Genomic DNA, 14,152 nt, shown 5'->3' with positions numbered 1-14,152 from the left:
TTTAATAATATGTATTCATTAAGTGCATAGTAATTACATAAATTGCAAAAAAGTGCAATAAACTACAAAAAAATTGAAAATCGTTTTTGTTTTTTTAACATATATTTCTACTTGGAGAAATTTAAGAGGCTTATCCCTCAAAACTGTAAATACAAAAAAGTTGCACAAAATAGTTTCCCACCACAGGAAATTTATTTTGAGTGTCTTCATAGTTTTATTTTTGAAATACACCAATTTTTATACACTGCAGGAAAAACGAAAATAAATATTATACTGCAAATTTGCAAAAAAGCAGCATATGCATCAAAATAAACTATTTCCAGCAGTGCAATATGAGTCCTAAGCATCCCAGAAACGACACAGAAAGTCATAAAGTCAAAGATAACTTTTAAAAAGACCAGTATAGGCCCTGACGCCCTGATGGTAAAAAAGACTACATTTCCGCGAAAATGACGTCACTTCTGGTTTCGGGCAGGTAATGGCGGACATACAACAGTTCACGCTGACGTCTATTCCAACGTAGGAAGTGTTATGAACAGCTGATCGGATCGGCAAAGCGTGTTTCTGGAATATTATGTTTTTGTTGCTGCAAGCGCTTTTTATGCAGTTTTTGCAAAGCTTTATGTGGAAGGAAACCGTGACCTAGGACAAGCTGATGGCATAAGATGTAAGTACAACTCCTCCGGTTTCATATGCAAAAAAAAATTTTGCGCTAGCTTACGTGGTTGCAGTGCTACCGGGATTTAAAAATAGTTACGCAAAACAGAGCATGTCCGCTCCGATCAGCTCTAAAGGGTTAATAAAGAGGGGGTGAGAAGCAGATCACGGTGCATTTGCATATGTTCTTTTTTACATTTTATTTAACATCTTTCAGATGTAATATCGCAGTATTTGTATTTCTTGCAGGGTGGATGAACCACAATGCTGTTTTTTCAGTTATTCATAGTCTTTACATGGTTTACTAAAGCTGTTTTGATATCCTGTCAAATCTGTTCTAAACATTATTTGAACACATCGCTCTTAAGACTTTGGAATTTGGAAACAATGAACAGATTGAAGAAGAAAAGTTGCTCTCAAATTACCCAATTTTGCCAAATTAGGAGCATCTTTTTCCATAATGTGTCCATAATAGTCCCGAAGCTCCATGCTCCATAAATGGTAACTGTAAACAGAACTGCACTTGTGTTTTTCCCTTCATGCTTGCTTCTTCATTCTGCTCATCCAAACCTTTTCTTTCTCATATTTGCACTGAGGTTTGGATTTTTGGGTTTACGAGAAGTGCCCTCTGCTTTCTGACATTTTAATCTGTCTCTCCCCGACTTTTTGCTACGCCTCCTTTCTTTCTTTATGCTACCCATCTGCCTTCACATCTTTTCCGGCTCTCGCCTTGCTCTTTCTACTCCTTTCCTATCCATCCTCTTCTCTCTGTACTTTTTCATCATCCTATCATTGTCGGTTTCTTTTCACCCCATCGAACACTCCTTTCACTTTAATTGCTTGCCTAACAGCCACTCTTTCTCTTTTCTTTCAGCCCTCTCCCCCTTCCCTTTACCCATCCCTCTTTTTTTCCCCTCTTGGTATTTTACACAATGGCAACTGACATTTCTGGCTGATGCCTTCTTCTCCCTCTTGGCCTTTTTTTCTTTTTTAAAGCTCCTTTTTTCAGTCAATCTCTGAAGCTGCTTTCTTCCATTATGTCCACGCTCCTGTTGAACTTCTCTCACCAAAGAAAAGCTTTAACTTTTACATGTTCAGAACTCTTTGAACACGTAAAAGTTACTTCTCACTTCAAAGGTCCAAAGCAGAATGGGAATGATTAGCAACACTTCTACAATCAGCATAAATTACCTTTACATTCTCTATTGTTTTGAACACACTTGCATAATTTTGAGCAACAACTACAAAAAATATGCATCGATTCATAAAATATTTCTAATTTTGATTAGAACACGTGATACTATTACCAAATAAGTGACAGGTATGTCAGAGGACAAAGCTTTATTAAGGCAGTCATATTGAACTCCCACACACTGTCGCAATATTTATTCAGTTACAACATGTTGGTCCACATGATATTCATCAGGTATATGGGCAACATGTGATGACATTAGTAGTGCCCTGTTTGTTTCTGTCTTTGCCCTGAGAAATACCTCAATTATTCGTAGCATAAATTCACAGAGGTGAAACACTCTTCAGAGATGTTGGTCCACTGTACTCACAGTGACATGTGATGGCCTTCACAGCCATCACATGTCCATCTAATAGGACCTTTGGGATTTGTCGTACCTATCATGTCAAAATGGACCAAGTTTTCTAAGGAATGTTTTCAGCATTTGAATCTATACAACAAGTAATTAAAGGTCAATGGAGTGGATCCGAACTGCTGGTATCCAGTGCTTTTCTACTTGAGTATGCCTCATTCACTCAAGCACTTTTTTTCCCCTACCAGTCACACTGCAGTGTACACATTGGGGAGCAACATGAGGTTCACTGTCCTTCTCAGTGATACTGAGGCATGCAGACTGGAGCAGCCAGGGATTGAACCACTAACCTTTCAATTACTATATAAGCAGCACTACCTCCTAAACTACTGCCACTAACGGCAGTTCTGAACGCAAACTTGGGTTCAGAACAGCAATGTGTACTTTTAGTGTGTCTGAATTGAATGTGGTCATCAATTAATATTTTGATATATCAAATAATTTTGCTTTTATAGCTGTTTATATGTTCTCAGAATCTGAAACGTCGTGAAGTTATACAGTATAGATGTAATTCAAGATCTGTCATCAATATGATAAAATGTGGTGATCCTGTATTATATCACGTTATAATCCAATCAGATGTTCGAATTTACATTTTTTTTTAATAACATAAACTCATATAAAAAACCAACAAACTGCAAGGCTCAAATTTCCAAAGCATTAGTGGGAAAACTGAGGCATGTTTACACAGTAAAACACCCCAGATCCTCCCAGCAATACTAGTGACACTGAATACATCTCCCACCTGACCGTGTCAAAACACGGTTCTTTAAGGCAACTGCCAAGCAATGCTTCCCCTCCTCTAGCCCATGTCGCTCATGGCGACTGTTTCTAGAACAGGAATACGATTTGTACCAAAGTAGGGCGTTGTGTGTCTGCAGGCAGCATTGCAGAAATAATGATAGAATACCCGGGACAGAAGGAAGGACTATAGAAAAAAAACGAATAAGGATCACATACTTGATTTTGTATCTTTCTGATTTCAGCAGCTCCTTGTTCCATGCACACCTTTTCTTTTACAAAGATTAACAAGGTAACACTGATGAGGTAGTGTAATTTCATTCAGTCAACTGGAAATGCCCCTGTAGATGTTCATTTTGTTAAATGACATCTACAGGGGCATTTGAAATGACACTCCCGCGTCAGTGTCTTTTCAGATGCAAAGGCAGAGTATGGCTTTCTGATGTATACTTCTCTTTCCTCCTCAGTATTACTTTCGGATCTGCTTCAAGATTTAAGAGCTACTTCGATCCTATTTTTTAAAAATCCAGGAAATTGAGTGATATGACAATGTAGTGTTCTTCCAGAGTTAAAGCAGTTAATTCATAAAAATACTTACAGAAAATAACTCATTAAGAGCTTCAATGCATTTCAGCTGGGATCAGATGGGCAAAACACAAGTTTCTTCTGAATTCAAGCTTGAACTTGCCTTTCCAAGGATTTTCAACTGCCTCTTGCAGTCGCCTCTTCCTTGTAATGCACAGCTGAGCCAACATAAACTTACAAAACAAATTAAAACACCAGAATGTATTTAAAATACCAGCTTTAACTGGATTTGTTGCTCTTTTTTAATCCACCGAAGCTATGAAACAGCAGGTTGGATATAAGGATAAGCTGACATACACGACACAGTTGCTTTAGTCTGATTTATTAATTACCTGCCAAGTGTAGAATATTTCACGTCTTGATGCATCTTTAAAACTTTTAAAGGCTTTTTTGTTTCTTTACATCTTTACATCTGAGGCTGCTTAATCTCATCCACTTGTTCTATATGATCGCAGTGCAAGATGTATTATATGGCTTTATAGCCTTCTCCTATTTCTATTTCTTATCAGCCCTAGCGGGAGAACTCGGATTAACTGCTCCTGTAGAGGAGAAGGTTGGTAGAAGGAGATGGCAGAAAATGTTAATACCTTGTAAAATGTGCAGTCTTATCTGGTTCCTACCTTTGTATCAGATCCAGTGTTTGTACTGTACTGTAGATGAATTGTGTTTATTCCGACAAGGTCAAGAGAGAATTAAGAGCATGGTGATACATGAGTCCCACATTTGTATGTGGGGAACAAAAGACGACAAAGTGTTTGAACAATAACTGTAATACGAATGTAGAAACAAAAACAAAAAACAGTGGGGTAATTAGAAATAAGACCTCAACTGTCTGTGCTCTAACTGATGTCACCATACCTCCAGTCTCCAAATAACACAACTGAGACAAAAGCCTTTTCTTTTCTTTTCTTTTTTCCTTTCGGGGCATTACGCAGACTAACAGAAATCATTGAATGTACAATGGATTCTTACCAAGCACTGATAGACCTGATAGGCCAAAAAAAGCAACACTCAAGCTGAAGTACTTTGCAAATGCTTGGCGCAAGTGATTCATGGCAATGGCAAACTGTCATTTCCAGTTGTTGTGCTTAAAAAAATAAATAAAATCACCCTATCAATTAGTTTATAATTCATAAAATATGACTTTTTAACAAAACAAAACATGAAAAATCAAGATCAGTCAAAACTCTGATTCATAGATGTAAACAATTTTAACGATCACATTGGTTTTTACTGAAGTTGTTACCTTTGGTTAAGGCCACATTAGACCCACCAAGCAAGACCCTAAATGTAACTGGGAGCTGCTGAAGGTGCTTGTTAGTGATCGCTATAATTGGATCCAGCTGCACTACCTGAAAGAGTTGTTAGGATAGAGAAAGGTGGCGCGGCTGTGGGAGATGGCAGCGCTCGCTGATCGGTTCAGACTGAAATACAGAAAAACATGGATGGATGGATAGGAGACCTGCTGACTCTTGTGATCCTTTGACTTTTCCTCTGGGACAAAATGAGGTTGGCATTTAGTGAAATATAACCTGTTACTGGGTCGACTGACAAGAAGTGTAAAATTTGTGTATTTTACACAGAATAATTTAATAGATTGAAAATCAATCTTTTTAGTACTTTTACTTATAACCAAAAGCAGTAACATTCCTGTCAGCCAGTATGCAGAAAAAGCAAAGAATATGACAAATATCAAAGTTTCAGTGTTTTATCAACACATAAATATCATTCTGAGCTAGACATTGTTCATTTTACAAAACACCAACCTGACTTTTACATTTTCAAATAACCATTAAAAGAACTGTTATTTACAGAAGTGCACTGAATTCTTTGACAGCAAAGAAGAACTTTGCCTATTTAGCACTGACGCTTTGTCTTTTGTATCTTCATAATAATGTCAGACAAATACCAACCTAATAGAAATGACCACCATGTACGATTCTATTTAAAGGTTTAAGTAACTACTACTGTACTATCTAACCTCCGGAAAAACTCACAGAGAAACCCCGAAAAACATTGCCATGGCAACTGTGCTGAACTGCATAGCCAACCCAATGCTCCTCACAGCTATTTTTTTGAAAAGAGCTTGCATCTGCTTCCTGGTCAGATAATCAATTAATTGTCAATAATGAATTTTAATTTAAACACAGTGAAAGTGAATTTTGTTTTTCTTGGTGACCACTGTCTTTGCGTGAAACCCTGAACTGTTACTCTGTTTAGCAAATCTGGATCTATGATTACAACCACCTGAAGACATCCTATTATTCAGAGAGATCTTATCAAAGCCATCTGTTGATTCTGGTTTGGTGCTCAATAGAGTCGGTGAGCTGGACAGTTTGCATTAAATTATCAGTCCAGCTGAATCACATATATCACAAAAGCACAGCCAACATTATGGAGTAGCTTTAGCTCAGGAGCTAGAATTCAGGAGATATCTACTAATAGGAAGGTTAGCGGTTCATTTCCTGGTTGCTACAGTCTGGGTGCCAAATATCTTTGGGCAAGATGTTAATCCCCAAGTTAGTCTCTGATGCAACCATCAGAGTGTCAGTGCTTCACTGAGTGAATGGGTTAAATGCAGAGAGGAATTTCCCCACATGGATCAATAAAGTATACATTATTATTATCATTAGATAGCAAGCACTTAAGAAAAAAAAGGTGCTAGTGTGAATGACACATGTATAAAGCAGGTAGAGTTAAGAGAGCAACATAAAAACCTGATTCTTATATGGTTGACTAGAATTGCACTCAGAAGGATGGCGAAGTTGTTCTAGTTGCCCATCATCTTACCCTGATCTGTTTGTTCTGTTCTTAATCATGAACCTATAATTAAAAACAGTCATCAACGAGACATAACACCACAACACCACAGACATAACACCACAACACCACAGACATAACACCATCTGTGCAACTGTGGAAAAAACATTAGAAACATAGTTTCAAAAAGTAGAAATTGTGGCTTTCTGGCACAACTACACTTGAACACATACTCAAACGGCAACAACTGGAAAAAAAGTCAGATTTTTTGTTGTTGATTTTTTTAGGAAAAGATAGAGTGACCTGTGTCACATAGCAACAGGGCATTTTACATTCATTGTGCCAGAGCCAGCTGTTAGAAATAGCTTCTTTCATCATACAATACAAAGTCAATCCCGTCAAATAAAAGTGCCATATTTAACTGACCTGGATCATACTAAGCCACACCAGGCTAACTTTCAGAGTCGAACTCCTGCAGCTCTGAGAGCGATCGGCTCCGGATGCATCTCGTTAGGATGGCCCACTGGAGGCTTGTGCTACTTCAAACACCTCCATCCTGCCGCTGCTACTGCTGAGCCTGCTGCCTGCTCTCGGCTATAAATAGAACCCAATCTGAAACCCCACCTAATGAGCACGATCCACTTCAGACCACACTATCAACTACCAGCCACTGTGTGTGTGGGTGTGTGCGCGCATGTGAAAAGATACAGCTGACCATGCTGTTTTGATCATCGGTCAACTGCAAATCACGGCCCCGCCAAGGAGCGTGTGTGTACATGTGTGTGCATCAGACCCTTGCTGTCTTTTGTTGCTAAATATAGACAAAGCAATTTTCCGAGTTGCCTTGGCAGGATGATGGCAGCACGACTAGCAAATAGTCCTTCCTCTATCGGTCTTTCTGTCTCTCTTTCGCTGTCCTTTAAAATTCACATTCCCATATTTTTATTTTTATTTGTTCTTCATCTTCTCACTCTCTCTATTTCTGTAATTAACCAAAACACAGCGGTCTTCTCATACCTCTAAATTAAAAGTCCATAAATGTGCATGTGTTTTTCATTATGTGATGCAATGTACTCACCTGATTACTGACTTAACAGATTTAGTGTTTTTTTTGTCTTTAGAAGTTTCAAAACATGTGTTAGATGTATCCACACACGCACACGGATAGCTTGCAGTCCTTTTTATATGTTTACTTTTAACCACTTTTTAAAAGATATCAATCACACACAAGCACGTACACACACACACACACTTAAAATGACTGGTAGATCAACATTAGTGAACAACTACCGAGCTACCTCTCAGCCTAACAGTACCCCAAACTCACCTTTGAGTGAGTTCGTAGGTGAGTTCACCTATGAGTTCGGGGTGGTTAAGATTCACTCGTCTGAGATTTTTACTAGATGTGCCTAAATCAATCCTACATCAACTCCTTCTTGAGTTCACAAGACTTTAAGAAGACTTTCAGAAAACTTGACCCCGGACCTTTCAGGTCGAGGTCACTGAGATCCGAACTTGTCTTTTTTGGTAGATAAACCTGTTGTATCAATTCCTACATCCTACATCGCTCCATTTTCAAGTTACCAAGTAATTCATTCACAAACTTCGGTTTCCATGCTGCCCATTCGACTGCCCACGCACCACCTGGTATTGTCGGAAAGCCAATACCCCTTCATCCTTTTACAGCTGAGGCATGAAAACTTTTTGAAAGCCTAACTGCTATTAGCAAGAATGAGCAAGACTTGGTAGAAACAAAAGTCCTGCCTGCCCTGGTATATACCATGTTTGTTGCCAACTCAGACAGCTCCTTTGAAATAATATGTATATTAAAACCAGATCAAACTGTGAGCATAAGCCAAATGGCAATGAATCATTTTATAATCATTTAATAGTATAAATGCAATGCTATAATATGAATGGTAGTATCAAAACAACTGTATTTCCTGACCCTTTTGTTCACGAACAATGGTTTTGAAACTTTAAGTACCCGAGGCACGCTGAAAGGTAGGTCAAAACTTCAAGGCACATCTCTTTTCATATTTGTACAAACTAACCTCTGTGTCTGTGTCTAACATGTCGTGCTTTCGGATTGCATATGTTGATTGTACTGTCAGATAACCTAGCACTGCAACTGCAATTTTTTAAAAGAGCCACTATTTTGAGTTTCCCTCTGCTTTGCAATAAACCTTACCAGCATATAATTCGCCTCATCGCCTTATCAGACATCTTCACGCCATCTGACAAGCAGGCTTGTTGCTTCTGGTTCAGATCCAGGCTCTTTTGAAGTGTCTCTCAGAAGGGATGTTTGGTTTCCAAGTGCCTCTTCAGCTTGTTTGGTACTAGGATGGCATTAGCCAACTTCTTCTGACAGATGATGCATGTGGATAAGGGCCAGCAGAAGTCAGCAAAACAGGTAGGTTTTGTGAGAGTGTCTCGCAGTTTTTAGTGGCCAGAATTATGCTCTAATAATTTACTCCATGGCATGGGGACTTGATGGGCAGACCCAGGACACACTGGAGAGATTATATCTCTCCGCTGGCCTGGGAACGCCTTGGTGTTCCCCAAGACAAGCTGGAGGAGGTGGCCGGGGAGAGGGAGGTCTGGGCTTCTCTGCTTAGGCTGCAGCCCCTGTGCCCCGTGCCCCGGCCCCGGATAAGCAGAAGAAGATGGATGGATGGGCAATTTACTCCATGTGGCAGTTGAGCAAACAGACTGAAGACAGATTTTTTAAGGCTGTTTTAAAGGTATAGAACTCACCTCTGTATTGGGAAATGTGGACAAATATATAAAATGTATTCATAACTTTTTAGTGAATTATAATGCAGGGTTGAAACAAAATCTACACCAGCATGCTTCTTCATACTATTTGGGAACCACTGCTCTCAGCTAACGTTAGATCTTAATCATCTGTTTTAATTTTATAACATCCGATTGGTCACAACTGGTTCATGGTGGAAAGCCTCCCTACCTTTGCTGTCCTTTTCAGTGTGACTGTTGTTTCAAGCCTGCCCTAATTAGTGCGTTGTACACCAATCACCGTGGATCAATGGTACTTTCCTCCTACTGGAAGTGACACACTGGGGAAATCTCCACGTATCTGTCAGTGGGAAATGTGACACAACAGAAGACGTGCCACCCCTCATGACAAATGCTGTCATTGCTTCAAATGGAAAGAAATCAACATATAAAGAAATCAAGAGATCAACATATAAAGCAGCTCATTCCAAAATGCTACACATCTATTACTGGCAGGGCAGAGGGTCATTACACCTAATTTGCATGGCAGCTTTTGACATTTAAAGTGGAAATCTGTGTGATTCCTGCTTCTTTCAGTTTGGCAGCATTGTGCCTAACTCCCCAAGGATCACTTGTCAGTCAAATATTTTGTCCTTTCATGCCTTGTCTTTTTAGCTCACTTTTCTCTGCAAGAACTTTTCTCTGCTTTAGCGGCTGTCATATCCATGAACCCTTTTTCTTTGTCTATGATTGTGTAGGTGTCATTCAGTCCACTGCTTTCACTGCTTTGTACTGTACCAAATCTGAAAGAAACCACTCGGTATTTGCTCTGATATTGTACCATGAACTCAATATCTAAATATTTAATATCCATTAGTGGATAATGTCTGAGGACCAAGTTCACTAGGTATTAAATATCACATAACACCAAACAAGACATGCGATTTTGAACATGTTCTGACCCAGTCAATTATCCATCATAATATTGTATGCGTTCTAATACATATTCATACCAGATTCATCAGTTACCAAGCAGGCACTCATTTTCTTCATATTTTATGGCAACGGATGCCCAGTTGTCATAAAATAGCATAACACCCCCTTCAGGCCAGTTTGCTTGGTTTCCCAGGTTAAGTGTCTTGGGTTACCATAGTGTTCCACAGTACACAGGATGTTTAAGTGTGGTGTCTATGGTTTCTGAGCAAGCAGGCATGATGACTTCGGGTTGAAAAATTACTTTTCCTGCCTCCCTATTTGCTTTACACTCGATGGGAGGTGGTATGAGATATATGTTTTCAGTCCATTTCAAATGAACTTTGGTCCAGAGAAGATGGAGGCATTTCCGTTCACATGTGACTTTCTGATTTCCATAGCAGAATCCTGTTTTAATGCAGCGTTGCTCAGGGACTCAAAGACTAGAAGCATCCAATATTGATTTCTGTCCCTTGCGCACAGAGATTTCTCCAGATTCCCAGAATCTTTTGATGATATTTTGTACTGAAGATGATGAAATTATATAAAAGTCTTCCTAATTCTTATGTTGACAAACTTTATTCAGAAAGAGGTTCATCAGTTTTTTGCAAACTGATAAACCTCTGCCCATCATGTGCACCCCCTCCTTTATACATGCATGCAAACAGTGAAGTGTATGTTTTGTAGATATCCTACAATTGGAATAAATATTTCATAATTGTTTAAATGTGTCCCACAAGTGTACTGAAAGGGCATAAATACTGTTTATATTGCAGGAAGCTCAAGCAGTGCAAGATTTCTGAATGCTAATCTTGTAATTAGAGAATGCAACGTCCTAACGTTCCAGATTGATCTTGTTATAAGTGAGGAGGCTCACTTATCACACTCCAACCTAGAAGCTGAAGAAAAGACTTGTGTTTGTTTTCAGCACTGACTGAGGTCTGGCATCAGTGAAGCGTGCAGAGTCTGTGACATTTGCACAACATAGACAGTTATTTAGGGATTTAGTTTAGGGCAAGTCAGAGCTTTAAAATAAAATAAAGTAAAACATGTGCTGCCAGTTGACATTAATATTACAGTTTACATTGTAGACAAGAGAATAGCACTAAGAGCTAAAGGGAGAATCAACTGGCCACACCCACAGTAAATGTATAATGTTAGGTTCTACACATAAAATCCAAGGCTTAGCAATGTCTGTATATGGGACAGTGTCTGTAGAAGGGAACTGAGGGTGATTAGTTCTTTATTTTTAAGTTGCCATGTTTTCACAGTTTTAGTTGGATATATATTCAAAAACTATTTTCTTAGAAAATGTCCTTTTTCTAAAGAAGATTAGTGTTTTGCAGGTGTGATGAGTTTATACCTCTGCCTTAAACGTGTACTGTGCGTAAACAAAACTATCCAACAGAAACAGTATTTACATGAACAAGGAAACATGTTCAAATATGAAAAATGTTGGAAACCTGCGCTGCCTGTAAGCACATTAATAATATCATCAGACAGACAGAATGACCACCCTCAGAGCAAGCAGCAGCCCTGTAGTTTTGGTGAAGGGCATGCTGACAGAGATAAACACTCTGGCTACGTAGTGACCTGACCTGCAAGCAAGCAGAATGGTCACTTTACCCATATGAATAAACTTCTCTCTGTACCAGTTAATGTGCACCACAGAAGCACAATGTCACCCCCGAAGCCATGCAATGTATCTCTTAAGCTGGACAAGTCCCTGAGTGTGTGTAGGTGTGTGTGTCACCTTCATGCACAGTCTATGTTGCAGAGCACAAGACAATGGGAATAATTACCTCAAATTTGATGTTCTCAGATCATGTGCCAGTTGTCAGCAATGAAAGCCTGCAATAAACAGAAAGGGCAAAAAAACAGAAGCTGAATCAACCATCAGTGTCATCCGCATGAGAAGGGGCAGGTCCCTGCCTGCCACACAACAGAGACTGGGATAATTAGAAGAGCGGGTTACTGATTGGTGCATTTGTCTACATCAAAGAGAGCTAAGTACCAAATGAAGCAGCTGGGCAGGCTTTACATGGAGGAACAAAACAGACACAATAATGGAGATATTGCATGAAAAAAAAATGGCGACGAGCAAATAACCTCATATCAGATTCAGCTCACATGTGAATTGGCAGCTTAATCGTGGTCTGTGTCACTTTGCAAAACACCACAATGTTTATCATCGGGTGCATGTCTGTATATGCTTCAAAACTTGAGAGGGCTCGTGTGGAAAAGTGGTTACAAAATGGCAATGTTCCATGAAGAATAGTGGTCAGTCTGGGAAGCATCCTGGGAAGCTGTGAGAAGAAGGGTGTCTGTAATTTTGACTTGTTACTTTCCTAAACAAGCACCATCTGACTGCTCAGTGTGAGGCTGCTGCAGCAATAAGCAGCTCCCTGGTGGGAATCAATGTAATGGGAACAGCGTGACACGGTGCACGAGGGGAAAAAAACTGTACATGATTTGGGATAAGGGAGACAGGTGAGGTAAGTAGAAGATAGTTCTTTAAGAATAATGCAGAATTTGCTCTTTGAGATGTTGGTTGCAAAGCGTAAAATGGACCTAATGCTGTGACATCAGGTTGGCTGCCCAGACTGCTGATTCAAAGACAAGGGACCTAATATGAAATAGTTTTAATTTAGTGTTTTCAGGACCATCTTTTTTTTTTAAAAAGAAATCAATTTCCTTCTTTTTCTTCCCTCCTAGAATCTGATCCTTTCTTCTGTTTATACAGTGTTATCAGTCCAAAACTATCAGATAAAAATGTAAGCAACTCGAGGGCAGAAAAAGAGAAAGAGTTAAGAAAATTGAGCCAACCTGAAAGTGGCAAATACTGCATTATCTCTAGGTGCCACCTAAGTCTGGTTCCAGATGGAAGTCCAATCCACATAAACAAACTCCAGTGTTAAAATGACAAAATTTGCATGATTAGAAAGCATGTTTAGAGCCTGCTACAACGACCCAAACAGTTGTTGAAGATTGATTTGGACATCAAGGTGGCTACGTCCACGTTTTACACTGTCTACAAACAGACCCAAGGATCCAGTCGCACTGACTTTTAGGTTGGGGGAGGGCTAAAATGTTAGAGTTCACAGTTAGAAGCAAGGCTTACTGTACATACTGTAGTTTATGAACTGCCCATGTTAAAAAGCCTGATGGTCACTGTCCTCTTTAGAGCAAACCGCTGAATAGTCTTACACTTTTCCTGATGCTGTCTTAAATGAACTTGGGGCCCAGAGAAAAACCAAGTGTTTTTATTTTTTTTATGCCTCTGCTCCAACTTACCTAAAACATGTTGCATGGATTACATTCAGAAATATTTCTAAAAACGTCTTTAAGCTATTCTCTGTGAAACAAGGCTTATCTTTGTGTAAATTACGTGATATCCAAATCAATGCACTCAATTTGAAAGCACCCCAACCTCTCAAATCACAGTGTTTTAATTCTATACAAGCCTGTGCAGTTTTTTTTCTTCCTTCTTTATCAGTTCTTTGGTTAAAATAATTCATGGTTAAACTGCTCTTTCAGAACTCTATTACATATACTCAAGCTGAATGAAAAATGCAAAAGGTTTATGGGAAAAATATCCCATAACCAAAGCTATACATACTAAAGGTGCTGATCGTACAAAAGAATATACCCAGAACAAAACATCCACTAACTTCCTACCAGAGTTACTGTATATCAAATATTTGACCTGAATATCAGATAAATATATTTTAGTTTCCTGTGTTTATTTGCTTTTGTTCCAAATGTGGACATAGTCGCTCAGTTTTTTTTTAAGGTGTTCTGTTTCAGTGAGGGATGCTGGGAGGGGATGAGTCCATACTGGAATCACTGATCAGCCATCAATCAGACATCTGTCAGGTTATCCATCAACTAAACAGAGGGGAAGTCAATGCTGAGTTCATTTGTCTTCACTGGACTTGTAGGTGAAGTCAACATGGCATCAATTTGAAGAGGCATGAGATGAATGAAGGTGAATGGAGCCACACACACACACACACACACACACACACACACACACACACACACACACACACACACACACACACACACACACACACACACCATCTTATTATCCAGAC

At 39.2% G+C, this 14,152-nt stretch overlaps 1 protein-coding gene across 4 annotated transcripts in view; it reads right to left on the bottom strand.

Annotated features, from left to right (window-relative positions):
• The window catches only part of LOC120716433 (protein phosphatase 1 regulatory subunit 29-like), a 310,216-nt gene that overhangs the window by 66,980 nt on the left and 229,084 nt on the right, over positions 1–14,152 (bottom strand). For 2 of the 4 annotated variants that reach the window (XM_040003977.1, XM_040003980.1), the window contains one exon: positions 11,858–11,906. The gene's annotated coding sequence lies outside the window, so the exon portion shown is untranslated. Of the gene's footprint in view, positions 1–9,315; positions 11,907–14,152 lie in introns of all 4 variants that reach the window. The other 2 variants (XM_040003979.1, XM_040003978.1) reach the window with 2 other exon arrangements.

Source organism: Simochromis diagramma, unplaced genomic scaffold, assembly GCF_900408965.1.
Source record: "Simochromis diagramma unplaced genomic scaffold, fSimDia1.1 OVJJ01000325.1, whole genome shotgun sequence".
In the NCBI taxonomy this organism is placed as follows: Eukaryota; Metazoa; Chordata; class Actinopteri; order Cichliformes; family Cichlidae; genus Simochromis; species Simochromis diagramma.
This window is presented reverse-complemented; position numbering and strand designations above follow the sequence as displayed.